This window comes from Thermobia domestica, chromosome 3, assembly GCF_964235325.1.
Source record: "Thermobia domestica chromosome 3, izTheDome1.hap1.1, whole genome shotgun sequence".
Classification (NCBI taxonomy): Eukaryota; Metazoa; Arthropoda; class Insecta; order Zygentoma; family Lepismatidae; genus Thermobia; species Thermobia domestica.
Genome location: NC_137456.1, coordinates 322,005,755 through 322,019,490, shown reverse-complemented (window position 1 = coordinate 322,019,490; position 13,736 = coordinate 322,005,755). Strand labels below are relative to the sequence as shown.

The 13,736-nt window shown below is 35.1% G+C and overlaps 1 protein-coding gene across 1 annotated transcript in view; it reads right to left on the bottom strand.

Moving 5' to 3' along the window:
- The window catches only part of Arfip (ADP ribosylation factor interacting protein arfaptin), a 113,569-nt gene that overhangs the window by 74,958 nt on the left and 24,875 nt on the right, over window positions 1-13,736 (bottom strand). The window lies entirely within an intron of this gene.

The window sequence follows — 13,736 nt, the reverse complement described above, 5'->3', positions numbered from 1 at the left end:
TTGGGAGGTGATTCCTGACACCAAGACAATATGAAAAGTATAGACCAATCTGGGTGCACAAATGCTTCCTTTCGGAGTTATAGGTTGCCGAAAACATGAAAAAATGAACTTTAAAGGTTCATAGCTCCAAAACTATGGCACTTATCGTAGTTGGACCAAGACTTTATTTAGGAACTAGTATGTGCCCTATCCAAATATAATGTTTCAGAATCCTGTGGTACTTCTGCAACAATTTTTATAGAGGTAGTTGCTGAGTACTTCAAATTATATGTCTGTAAAAATACTGCTTTTATAAAAATTGTTAGGTGAGTACCTTAGGATTCTGAAACATGTATTTTTGGATAGCGCACATATTAGTTCCTAAGTGAAGTCTTGACCCGACTACGGTAGGTCCCATAGTTTTGGAGCTATGGATCTTTAAATCTCATTTTTTCATGTTTTAGGCAGCCTGTAAATCCGGAAGGAAGCATTTGTGCACCCTTTTCCTCTTATCTTGGAATCATCTTCCAAACGTTGTCGATGTTGTTTTGAAATACACTGTATATATATTGCAAGCAACAGCTGAAAAGCTCCACAAAATTTGTCACAGTTAATTATTTTAGAAAGCATGTGTCTGTTGTTCGGTGTGCTCTCAATATTACATCTAAACGCACTGTCAAGTTGTACGATCTTAAAGCGTTTTTCACAGTCCTTTGCAGCCTTCAAAAACAAACTGCGTAACTCGATGTATCACTGCGCGCACGACTATTTACTGATTGGTGAAGAGGAAATTGTTCGTCTGTTTGCCGCAATATTTCTGCCACGGCGATGCGCATTACTCGTCTCACTCTCACACAATTATTGCCATGATATGGGGCAAAATACACAATACTATATAATTCCCCGTCCTTTAAGAACAACTGAACATTGTTATCTTTCTCCAAATTGTAATCACAGATGAAACTAGAATGAGTTATGTCAAATTATCAACTGAACGACAAAGAGATGGCGCTGATATGTAACAGCAAGCATATTTATCATTATGGGAGATTATTTCTTTTTCATCTATCACCTAAATCATTACCTATATCCATGAAAACAGATGGTACTTTACTCCTTAAGCTCAATTTCTTGATTAACTTTCTTACATTGTATAGCATGCGAACATACAAATAGTAACTTCAGTACTACAAAGTAAGTAAATAAATAATGTGTATACTATTCCCTTAGAACATGAAAATTAGCTACTTAAGATCTTAGTTTTCTTCAAGTGAATTGAACAACGTTGATATCGTTTGATAAACTATTTGCTTTTCTTCTGCACTAACGGGTTTGCCTTGTTTAGGTTTAACAGAATAACTCGGAGCAGCAGGTAACCTGCTGGCTTCCTTGGGCGACATCTTTAAATTGTAGCGCTCACTTCGCGTATTTTGTAATTTGTTGTAACAGTTTTCTCTTACAATTTTGATTTTGGTTCAAGATTTCGATCCCATATGGATACACATTTTGAGTCGAATCCTAAATGTTCTTACTATGCCTTAACAATACATTAATTACCATAATATATTGCATTTGTTGTGTACTATTTGCTTATGGAAGAATCAACTATTAGTCTCATTTTCAGTGTAGCTAACTTATAGTTATTTTTCAGTTTTCATAAAGAATCGTTGTCAAACAGTTGTGTCATTTCATGAAAATGGGCTAAGAAAAAGAAAAAGAGAAATCAAGTGTACTCGCTGTTCTTATTGAAGATATTAAGTTTCTTATAGTATTTCAGATCATTGTTTGACCTTTCATTAGAGATGAGGAAATAGTCAATTAAAAAAAGAAAGAGAGGAAGAAAGGGGATAGAAAGAAGTCAAAGAGGATAAACTGTTCACTGATGATTCATTACGAAGTAATATGAAGTTATTTTTTTCAGTTATAATTCGTATATCGCTTTTTTAAATCAGATTAAATGATCATTTAAGAGATGCAAAAACGGAATATTCGGTGTCAGGATTGACAAAATGTACAAAGGAATCTTCAACACTTAAGAATTTTGTAATATTGCGTAAGGAATGTTCATAACTTTTGAATTTTTATTATTATTATTATTATTATTATTATTATTATAGTGAAACCTGTCTATGTTGGCCACCATCGGTTCCATCGAAAAGTGGCCAATTTACAGAAAATAAGTGTGATTTGTGTATTTTTAGAATAGGATTTCTAGTATTACTTGATTGTAAAATTTTAATAAGCAGTGGCACGACAGCTACTTATAAATAATGTATATAGAGTAATCATAAAAATATCTTACTAGAAAATATTACTATAGTATGCAAGAGCGCCGATTTCTCTGTAAATTTGGAAGAGGGGGGGGGGCATTCAGATGCAGAAGGTATATGTATGAAGATTTTAAGACAAATTGCACTCAAATTATACCAAATATTGTATACTCATAAATAAAATAGGAGCCACATGAGCTTAGGGGAGGCCAGGCCCCCTCGGTCCCCCCAGGATCGGCGCTCTTGATAGTATGTTTAATATATATGCGTACCTTTCTCTTCCTGAAAACTAGTCTGGTACATTGGATTATTCGGATTGAAAACACAATAACACAAACAACCATGAAATAGAAGTGTATGTACGCAGTTTATTGAAATTGATATTATAGCAGTAGTAGTGGTCCCCGTATGGCCGAATGACTCATCCTCACTCTCTTTTACGACCAGGGTGAAAGGTCAATGACCTGGCCCGGGGTCAATGACCTAGGGGTACCTAGGACCACCCCCTCTAAATTTTGGCAGGGGTACCTTGGCCCACCCCCTAAATTTTGGCAGGGGTACATAGGACCACCCCCCTTAAATTTTGGAAATTGCCAAATCTAAAAATTTGGTATGGTAGCCTAGGACCATAGTATGTACCTCTATCAGTATTGGGGGTCTATGTCGTTCCCTTTTATGGGTAAAAAATTGCCAAAAATTCAAATTTCGGGGGTTTTTGACCTAATTTATCCCCTTGGATGAGGTATTATTATCCTATATAGTTATATGGGCGTATACAGGGGTCCATTACCTTTCATAACATATGGGTATATTAATGCACCCCTTGAAAAATTTGGGAGGGGTACGTTGGCCCACCCCTTAAATTTTGGAAATTGCCCAATTTAAACATTGGGTATTATAGTACAGGACCCTAATATGTATCATGATAAATTTGGGTGGTCCACCTCATTCCCTTCTAGGGGTATAAAATTGCCAAAATATAAACGTAAGCAATACGTTGTACCACGTGTTTGGTCTTTTGGCCCAATTTGTCCTCTTGGATGAGGTCCTATTACCTTATATGGTTATATGGTCATGTATAGGGGTCCATTACCTATCATAAGACATGGGTATATTAATGCACCCCTTGAAAAATTTGGGAGGGGTACTTTGGCCCACCCCTTAAATTTTGGAAATTGACCAATTTCAACATTGGGTATTATAGTATAGGACCCTAATATGCATTATGATAAATTTGGGTGGTCCACCTCATTCCCTTCTAGGGGTACAAAATTGCCAAAATATAAACGTAAGCAATACGTTATATCACGTGTTTGGTTTTCGGCCTAATTTATGTGCTTGGATGAGGTCCTATTACCTTATATAGTTATATGATCATGTATAGGGGTTTATTACCTATCATAAGACATAGGTACATTTGTGCACCCCCGGGAGGGGTACAATGGTCCACCCCTTAAATTTTGGAAATTGACCAATTTAAACATTTGGTATTATAGTACAAGACCCTAATATGTATTATGATAAATTTGGGTGGTCCACCTCGTTCCCTTCTAGGGGTACAAAATTGCCAAAAATATAAACGTAAGCAATACGTTATATCACGTGTTTGGTTTTCGGCCTAATTTATGTGCTTGGATGAGGTCCTATTACCTTATATAGTTATATGATCATGTATAGGGGTTTATTACCTATCATAAGACATAGGTACATTTGTGCACCCCCGGGAGGGGTACAATGGTCCACCCCTTAAATTTTGGAAATTGACCAATTTAAACATTTGGTATTATAGTACAAGACCCTAATATGTATTATGATAAATTTGGGTGGTCCACCTCGTTCCCTTCTAGGGGTACAAAATTGCCAAAAATATAAACGTAAGCAATACGTTATACCACGTGTTTGGTTTTTGGTCGATTTTATCCCCTTTGATGAGGTGTTATTACCTTATATGTTTACATGAGCGTATACAGGAGTCTATTACCTTTCATAAGACATGGGTATATTGATGCACCCCTTTAAATTTTGGGAGGGGTACCTTGGCCCAACCCTTTAATTTTGGAAATTGCTTAATTTCAACATGTGGTGTCATAGTACTAGATACTAATATGTATCATGATAAATTTGGGTGGTCCACCTCGTTCCCTTTTAGGGGTACCAAATTGCCAAAATATAAACGTAAGCAATACGTTATACCACGTGTTTGATTTTTGACCTAATTTATCTCCTTGATGAGGGCCTATTACATCATATAGTTATATGGTCATATAGGGGTCCATTCCCTATCATAAGACATAGGTACATTGATGCACCCCGGGAGGGGTACAATGGCCCACCCCTTTAATTTGGAAATTGCTCAATTAAACATTTGGTATTACAGTATAAGACCCTAATATGGATCACTATAAATTTGGGTGGTCCACCTCGTTCCCTTTTAGGGGTACAAAATTGACAAAATATAAACGTTGTACCACGTGTTTGGTTTTTGACCTAATTTATTCCTTTGGATGAGGTCCTATTACCTTATATGGTTATATGGTCATATATGGGTCCTCGCTATCATAGTACATGACCTCAATATGTATCATGATAAATTTGGGTGGTCCATCTTGTTCCCTTTCATGGGTAAAAATTGCTAAAATATAAACATAAGCAATATGTTGTACCATGTGTTTGGTTTTTGGCCCAATTTCTTCCCTTTGATGAGGTTTTATTACCTTATATGGTTATATGGTCATGTATATAGGTTCATTTCCTATCATAAGATATGGGTACATTGATGCATCCTTTAAAAATTTGGGAGGGGTATCTTGGCTCATCCACTCGGTTTTAGAAATTGTTTAATATAAGCATTTGGTATCATAGTACAGGTCTCCAATATGTACCACTATAAATTTGGATGGTCCACATCGTTCCCTTTTCATAGGTAAAGAACTACCAAAAATCAAATTTCGGAGGTTATTGACCCCTATTTAGCATGTTATATGGTTTATTACCTTTATATGTTTATGTTCCCTTTTAAATTTGGGAATTATCAAATAACAAAATTCGGTAAACGTTTTCTAAGACCCCATTGTAGATGTTGATGTTCCTCTTATGGCCAAATATTCAAAATGTAAATGTTATTGACCGGCTTTATTATTACTTTTTTTCATAAGACACAGGTGTATTTGTGTACCAATCTTAAATTTTGGAAGGGGTACATTTCTTATTGTCGTATCAATAATTGGTAATTGTTCATTGGGTAAATCATTACGATCACGTGATCGGTTATTGACCTATGATGGGATTAGGAGTCCAGGACATTGGTACATTGAAACTTTGTAGGATAATTTGAGAATGCGTCATTGGTTTTGATTATTCCCGCCAAATATAAACGTAAGCAAGACGTTGTACCACGTGATTGTCCTTGATGAGGTAGTGTACAGGGATTCATTTCCTTTGTTGTGGTACTTCTTAAGTTTGAGTACACACACACTTCTAGAAAACAGTTGGTTCTACTCAGGTAAACAATTGACGGACATTATTGACCTTATTGAACATATAATGATATGATTAACTCTAAGACTTAGGTATATCAAGAGAAGTATTCTTTAAATTTGGGAATGGTGATAAACAGAATTTTAACATGAGGTGCGAAATTTGAAACAATACATTGAACTTTAGTCACAGCTCATAGTCTAAGATCATTGGTGGTGATTGATTTGAAATCTGATAGCTAACCTTATTGAATCTTATGACTCATAGACGAAAGGCAATACATGCTACAACAGTTTAAAATTTAATCATAAGGTGATGTAATCTGACACTAGCAAAGTTATTGTGTATGCAATTTGATTGGATGATCACTATCTTTCCTGCAATCTGATTGGTTGATCACTATCTTTCGTGCAATCTGATTGGTTGATGATTTTCAAATCTTTGCTGTATTCAGTTTTAAGTTTAACATTTAAAAATCTTGGTTTCGTTCATCATTTTGCACTCACTGATAAATATGATCAAAACCGTTTATTTGTTAATCGAATAGTTAAAAACCGGTTAAAGTTTGACGGTTAACCGTGAAACGTAAAATTTTTTGCTTGAAACTTTTTGTTTAAAAATTCTTGCTTTCAAATTTTTGTTTGATTTTTTTTGTTTCAAAATTTGGTTTGACATTTTTCGTTTCCAAATTTTTTGTTTCAAAATTTTTTGTTTGAAAATTTTTGTTCGAAAATTTTGTTTAAAATTTTTTGTTTGAAATTTTTCGTTTCCAAATTTTTTGTTTGAAATTTTTTGTTTCAAAATTTTGTTTGAAATTTTTTTCGCTTCAAAATTTTGTTTGAATTTTTTTCGTTTGAATTTTTTTCGTTTCAAAATTTTGTTTCAAAGATTTTTTGTTCTAAATTTTTGTTTCAAAGTTTGGTTTGACATTTTTAAAAGTTTGTGCACTCATTAGTAAAGAACCGGAACTGTTTAGAGCAAAAACCTCTGGCAACATGTGGTGCAATAGTACATGTCAGAACATGATAATGCAACGTCATCAGTTTTGCATCATATATAAGTATCGTTCGAGTTAGTATTCATGATAACATCATCATGGCTACTTGTCTGCAGTTTCTAAACACACGTGATGTGATGAAATCATTTACCAAGATTACTGATTTACAACAGAATGTACCTTATAGAATCTTAGCTAGCCAAATGATCCCTACAAAGTTTGGATTAAGAATCGTAGTGAAGCTTGAAAATGATAAGAATATAATTTTACCAGCAAGATATTTACCCATGGAAGCATCAAAACAAGAAGAACTACTGCGTTTCTTAAATACTGGATCTGTATCTTTATGTTACAAAGGATTCTTGGGTCGAAGTCATCAACTTGAATTTAGTACACAGCAATTGTGATGAAATCATGAATCAGCACATTTCTTTCCAATGACGTCAGCCGTAGTTGTATGAATTTGGTTGGTCGGCATGACGTCAGCAACTGTGATGAAATCATGAATTCAAACGTCAGCACATTCCTTTCCAATGACGTCAGCAATAACTATAAACCAGCAAATACAGTGTCATCCCACGAAATCATTTGAGCAAGTGCTTTTCAGGAGGAAAGATGTGTACTTCTAACGATAAAGAGTTCATCTTCGCAAGCTATTATCCAATAAATATATTTCAAACAAAACATGTGATGATTGGTATCAGTGCTAGAACATTTGACCCAGTGATTCGATTGGGCAAAGCAGAACAATTTGGTGTACAACTGACCTGTGAAGAATGGCAAATATTATGTTCACGAATCGACCAAATGAACGATTATTTTCATGATGAGCTAAATGTGACCATAGTCAAATCATTAGGCTCAAATCATGAAGTGGTGCTGCGTACAGTCCTCGAAGAGAAGATGGTGCTGTTACGTAAGAAGAGTACATTCCATGTCCCTCGCAATATGGTGTATCTAACGGAAACTGAATGGAACAAATTTATCAGCGTATTTCAGTGTGTGAAACATGCAGTGGAAATGTGTAACAAAACAAGTATATTCCTGAAAAAGTACTATTTTGAAAAATGTGTTATGCATATTGTACAACATGTATCTAGATATTGTGATGGTTGTCAACAGCGTTCGTGGGTGCATACCTGTATTGATAAACAGTTTATTTGTGATCAAATGGACATTGAGTTTCCACCAATTGATATCGCAATAGACCTTAAAAGACTTCAATTGGAATTAAAATTATATGCTAAAGACAAACTAGTGCAAGAAGTTCAAAATACATTGTATCGACAATATCCAGAACCACTATCTGGTATGGATGTATGTGGAGTGTAATAAAATGATCCATTTCAATGAATTTTTTTTTCATTTCAAGTACAACCCCAGGTTCTGACGTGTACTATTGCACCATAATGTTGTCAAAGGTTTTTGTTCTAAACAGTTCCGGTTCTTTACTAATAGGTGCACAAACTTTTAAAAATGTCAAACCAAACTTTGAAACAAAAATTTAGAACAAAAATCTTTGAAACGAAAAAAATTCAAACAAAAAATTTCAAACGAAAAAAATTCAAACAAAATTTTGAAGCGAAAAAATTTCAAACAAATTTTTGAAACAAAAAATTTCAAACAAAAAATTTTAAACAAAATTTTCGAACAAAAATTTTCAAACAAAAAATTTTGAAACAAAAAATTTGGAAACGAAAAATGTCAAACCAAATTTTGAAACAAAAAAAAATCAAACAAAAATTTGAAAGCAAGAATTTTTAAACAAAAAGTTTCAAGCAAAAAATTTTACGTTTCACGGTTAACCGTCAAACTTTAACCGGTTTTTAACTATTCGATTAACAAATAAACGGTTTTGATCATATTTATCAGTGAGTGCAAAATGTTGAACGAAACCAAGATTTTTAAATGTTAAACTTAAAACTGAATACAGCAAAGATTTGAAAATCATCAACCAATCAGATTGCACGAAAGATAGTGATCAACCAATCAGATTGCAGGAAAGATAGTGATCATCCAATCAAATTGCATACACAATAACTTTGCTAGTGTCAGATTACATCACCTTATGATTAAATTTTAAACTGTTGTAGCATGTATTGCCTTTCGTCTATGAGTCATAAGATTCAATAAGGTTAGCTATCAGATTTCAAATCAATCACCACCAATGATCTTAGACTATGAGCTGTGACTAAAGTTCAATGTATTGTTTCAAATTTCGCACCTCATGTTAAAATTCTGTTTATCACCATTCCCAAATTTAAAGAATACTTCTCTTGATATACCTAAGTCTTAGAGTTAATCATATCATTATATGTTCAATAAGGTCAATAATGTCCGTCAATTGTTTACCTGAGTAGAACCAACTGTTTTCTAGAAGTGTGTGTGTACTCAAACTTAAGAAGTACCACAACAAAGGAAATGAATCCCTGTACACTACCTCATCAAGGACAATCACGTGGTACAACGTCTTGCTTACGTTTATATTTGGCGGGAATAATCAAAACCAATGACGCATTCTCAAATTATCCTACAAAGTTTCAATGTACCAATGTCCTGGACTCCTAATCCCATCATAGGTCAATAACCGATCACGTGATCGTAATGATTTACCCAATGAACAATTACCAATTATTGATACGACAATAAGAAATGTACCCCTTCCAAAATTTAAGATTGGTACACAAATACACCTGTGTCTTATGAAAAAAAGTAATAATAAAGCCGGTCAATAACATTTACATTTTGAATATTTGGCCATAAGAGGAACATCAACATCTACAATGGGGTCTTAGAAAACGTTTACCGAATTTTGTTATTTGATAATTCCCAAATTTAAAAGGGAACATAAACATATAAAGGTAATAAACCATATAACATGCTAAATAGGGGTCAATAACCTCCGAAATTTGATTTTTGGTAGTTCTTTACCTATGAAAAGGGAACGATGTGGACCATCCAAATTTATAGTGGTACATATTGGAGACCTGTACTATGATACCAAATGCTTATATTAAACAATTTCTAAAACCGAGTGGATGAGCCAAGATACCCCTCCCAAATTTTTAAAGGATGCATCAATGTACCCATATCTTATGATAGGAAATGAACCTATATACATGACCATATAACCATATAAGGTAATAAAACCTCATCAAAGGGAAGAAATTGGGCCAAAAACCAAACACATGGTACAACATATTGCTTATGTTTATATTTTAGCAATTTTTACCCATGAAAGGGAACAAGATGGACCACCCAAATTTATCATGATACATATTGAGGTCATGTACTATGATAGCGAGGACCCATATACATGACCATATAACCATATAAGGTAATAGGACCTCATCCAAAGGAATAAATTAGGTCAAAAACCAAACACGTGGTACAACGTTTATATTTTGTCAATTTTGTACCCCTAAAAGGGAACGAGGTGGACCACCCAAATTTATAGTGATCCATATTAGGGTCTTATACTGTAATACCAAATGTTTAATTGAGCAATTTCCAAATTAAAGGGGTGGGCCATTGTACCCCTCCCGGGGTGCATCAATGTACCTATGTCTTATGATAGGGAATGGACCCCTATATGACCATATAACTATATGATGTAATAGGCCCTCATCAAGGAGATAAATTAGGTCAAAAATCAAACACGTGGTATAACGTATTGCTTACGTTTATATTTTGGCAATTTGGTACCCCTAAAAGGGAACGAGGTGGACCACCCAAATTTATCATGATACATATTAGTATCTAGTACTATGACACCACATGTTGAAATTAAGCAATTTCCAAAATTAAAGGGTTGGGCCAAGGTACCCCTCCCAAAATTTAAAGGGGTGCATCAATATACCCATGTCTTATGAAAGGTAATAGACTCCTGTATACGCTCATGTAAACATATAAGGTAATAACACCTCATCAAAGGGAATAAAATCGACCAAAAACCAAACACGTGGTATAACGTATTGCTTACGTTTATATTTTTGGCAATTTTGTACCCCTAGAAGGGAACGAGGTGGACCACCCAAATTTATCATAATACATATTAGGGTCTTGTACTATAATACCAAATGTTTAAATTGGTCAATTTCCAAAATTTAAGGGGTGGACCATTGTACCCCTCCCGGGGGTGCACAAATGTACCTATGTCTTATGATAGGTAATAAACCCCTATACATGATCATATAACTATATAAGGTAATAGGACCTCATCCAAGCACATAAATTAGGCCGAAAACCAAACACGTGATATAACGTATTGCTTACGTTTATATTTTTGGCAATTTTGTACCCCTAGAAGGGAACGAGGTGGACCACCCAAATTTATCATAATACATATTAGGGTCTTGTACTATAATACCAAATGTTTAAATTGGTCAATTTCCAAAATTTAAGGGGTGGACCATTGTACCCCTCCCGGGGGTGCACAAATGTACCTATGTCTTATGATAGGTAATAAACCCCTATACATGATCATATAACTATATAAGGTAATAGGACCTCATCCAAGCACATAAATTAGGCCGAAAACCAAACACGTGATATAACGTATTGCTTACGTTTATATTTTGGCAATTTTGTACCCCTAGAAGGGAATGAGGTGGACCACCCAAATTTATCATAATGCATATTAGGGTCCTATACTATAATACCCAATGTTGAAATTGGTCAATTTCCAAAATTTAAGGGGTGGGCCAAAGTACCCCTCCCAAATTTTTCAAGGGGTGCATTAATATACCCATGTCTTATGATAGGTAATGGACCCCTATACATGACCATATAACCATATAAGGTAATAGGACCTCATCCAAGAGGACAAATTGGGCCAAAAGACCAAACACGTGGTACAACGTATTGCTTACGTTTATATTTTGGCAATTTTATACCCCTAGAAGGGAATGAGGTGGACCACCCAAATTTATCATGATACATATTAGGGTCCTGTACTATAATACCCAATGTTTAAATTGGGCAATTTCCAAAATTTAAGGGGTGGGCCAACGTACCCCTCCCAAATTTTTCAAGGGGTGCATTAATATACCCATATGTTATGAAAGGTAATGGACCCCTGTATACGCCCATATAACTATATAGGATAATAATACCTCATCCAAGGGGATAAATTAGGTCAAAAACCCCCGAAATTTGAATTTTTGGCAATTTTTTACCCATAAAAGGGAACGACATAGACCCCCAATACTGATAGAGGTACATACTATGGTCCTAGGCTACCATACCAAATTTTTAGATTTGGCAATTTCCAAAATTTAAGGGGGGTGGTCCTATGTACCCCTGCCAAAATTTAGGGGGTGGGCCAAGGTACCCCTGCCAAAATTTAGAGGGGGTGGTCCTAGGTACCCCTAGGTCATTGACCCCGGGCCAGGTCATTGACCTTTCACCCTGGTCGTAAAAGAGAGTGAGGATGAGTCATTCGGCCATACGGGGACCACTACTACTATAGCACACTGAGTTATTCAGATTGAAAACAAGAAAAGCTAAGTTATAAATTGAGAAATTCATATGCAATTTATATTTCTTTTCAGTTGTTACTGAATGGTGGTTCATTCTAGACATATTTGCTTTATTCTTTTTGGCAGATACGCACATTCTAATATTGTAGTTAACTACCTCTTGTTAATGAGCTAGAAGTGTTTACCTCGGAGCAAAATGTTTTGAGAAAATCTTGAGGGAATTCATATCTCAAACCCTCCGCTACCTTTTGACATGCAGTCAGGTGCCAATAAATGACAATTGAGCTTTAACCTTGAGAATTTTCCGGAATTACTAAAGCTTCCCACTGATTAAAGGAGCCAATATAGCTAATGGTTTTACCAAAACAGACAGGGTAAACAAATACGTACAGCCATTTCCTGAATTCCTGTACGTGCCTTTTCTTATTCACATCTTCCTTCACCACCTTTTTATGAGGGTAGTTTTCTGGCCATTGACCTCCAAGAACAAATCGTACGAATCTATGCTCCTTTGTGTCCAGTCACAAATACAGAACATCTGCCTCTCATATGGGAATTCGAAAGAGTTAAGAAAAATAACAAAACTGTATTTTTCGTGGCCAAGATACGCAGGTAAATTTATCATTATCATCATAGGGTAAACATTGCTTCAGTGTGGCCAACTTCCAAGATAGACAGGTGGCCAACTTATAGAGTAGTAAGTAACGAATGTCTTACGGGGAAATGCAGGTTCAAGACGAACTAGGCCAAGATAAGTAGGTGGCCAAGTTGACAGGTTTCACTGTATTATTATTATTATTATTATTATTATTATTATTATTATTATTATTATTATTCTGGTTGCAGTGAAATTAAGAGGAAGTACTATACGCATGTTAGATAATGTGTCTTTATTCCTATGTAGAATCTAAAAAGTTTCTTGGAATTTCATGAATAAGATGTTGATACAGTCTTCATATTCTCATGACTGATATTTGTTTATGGCGTAACTTTTCTGTTAGATATCAAATAAAAGGATAAGTCACGAGGAGTCAAAATGTATTTTATAGGTAATTTATTACATATAACAAAGGAAATAGAATAATAAATTCTTTCAAGTTCGTGAAAAATCAACAATTGCTTGTTCGAAACACTCGCTCGCTTGTAATGAAAACGCACAAGAAGCTCAATTTTGAAATAAAATGAAATCTTTTGAATTTTACATCCCACGCTTATGCCGGCTAGGCTAAAGGAGACGGTGATGATGAAAACTGAATGAAATGGTGGAACGAAGAAAGTGGGAGGAAACGGGAGAACCTTGAGGAAACCCACGCACACGGTGTTTGTCCATCACAAGGTTCACTTGGCGCGAGCTGGGATCGAACCAGGGACCCCATGCGCCTGAGGTGAACACTCTTACCACTGAGCCACCGCGGCACAAGCTTATGCCATTTCATTTTTAATCTCATTGTTTCCCCCCTTCAGTTTGTTTATTCATTTCTTAGCACAAAATTACATGTAACATTTTTTGTTTTGGGGAAGGCGTTGTACCTT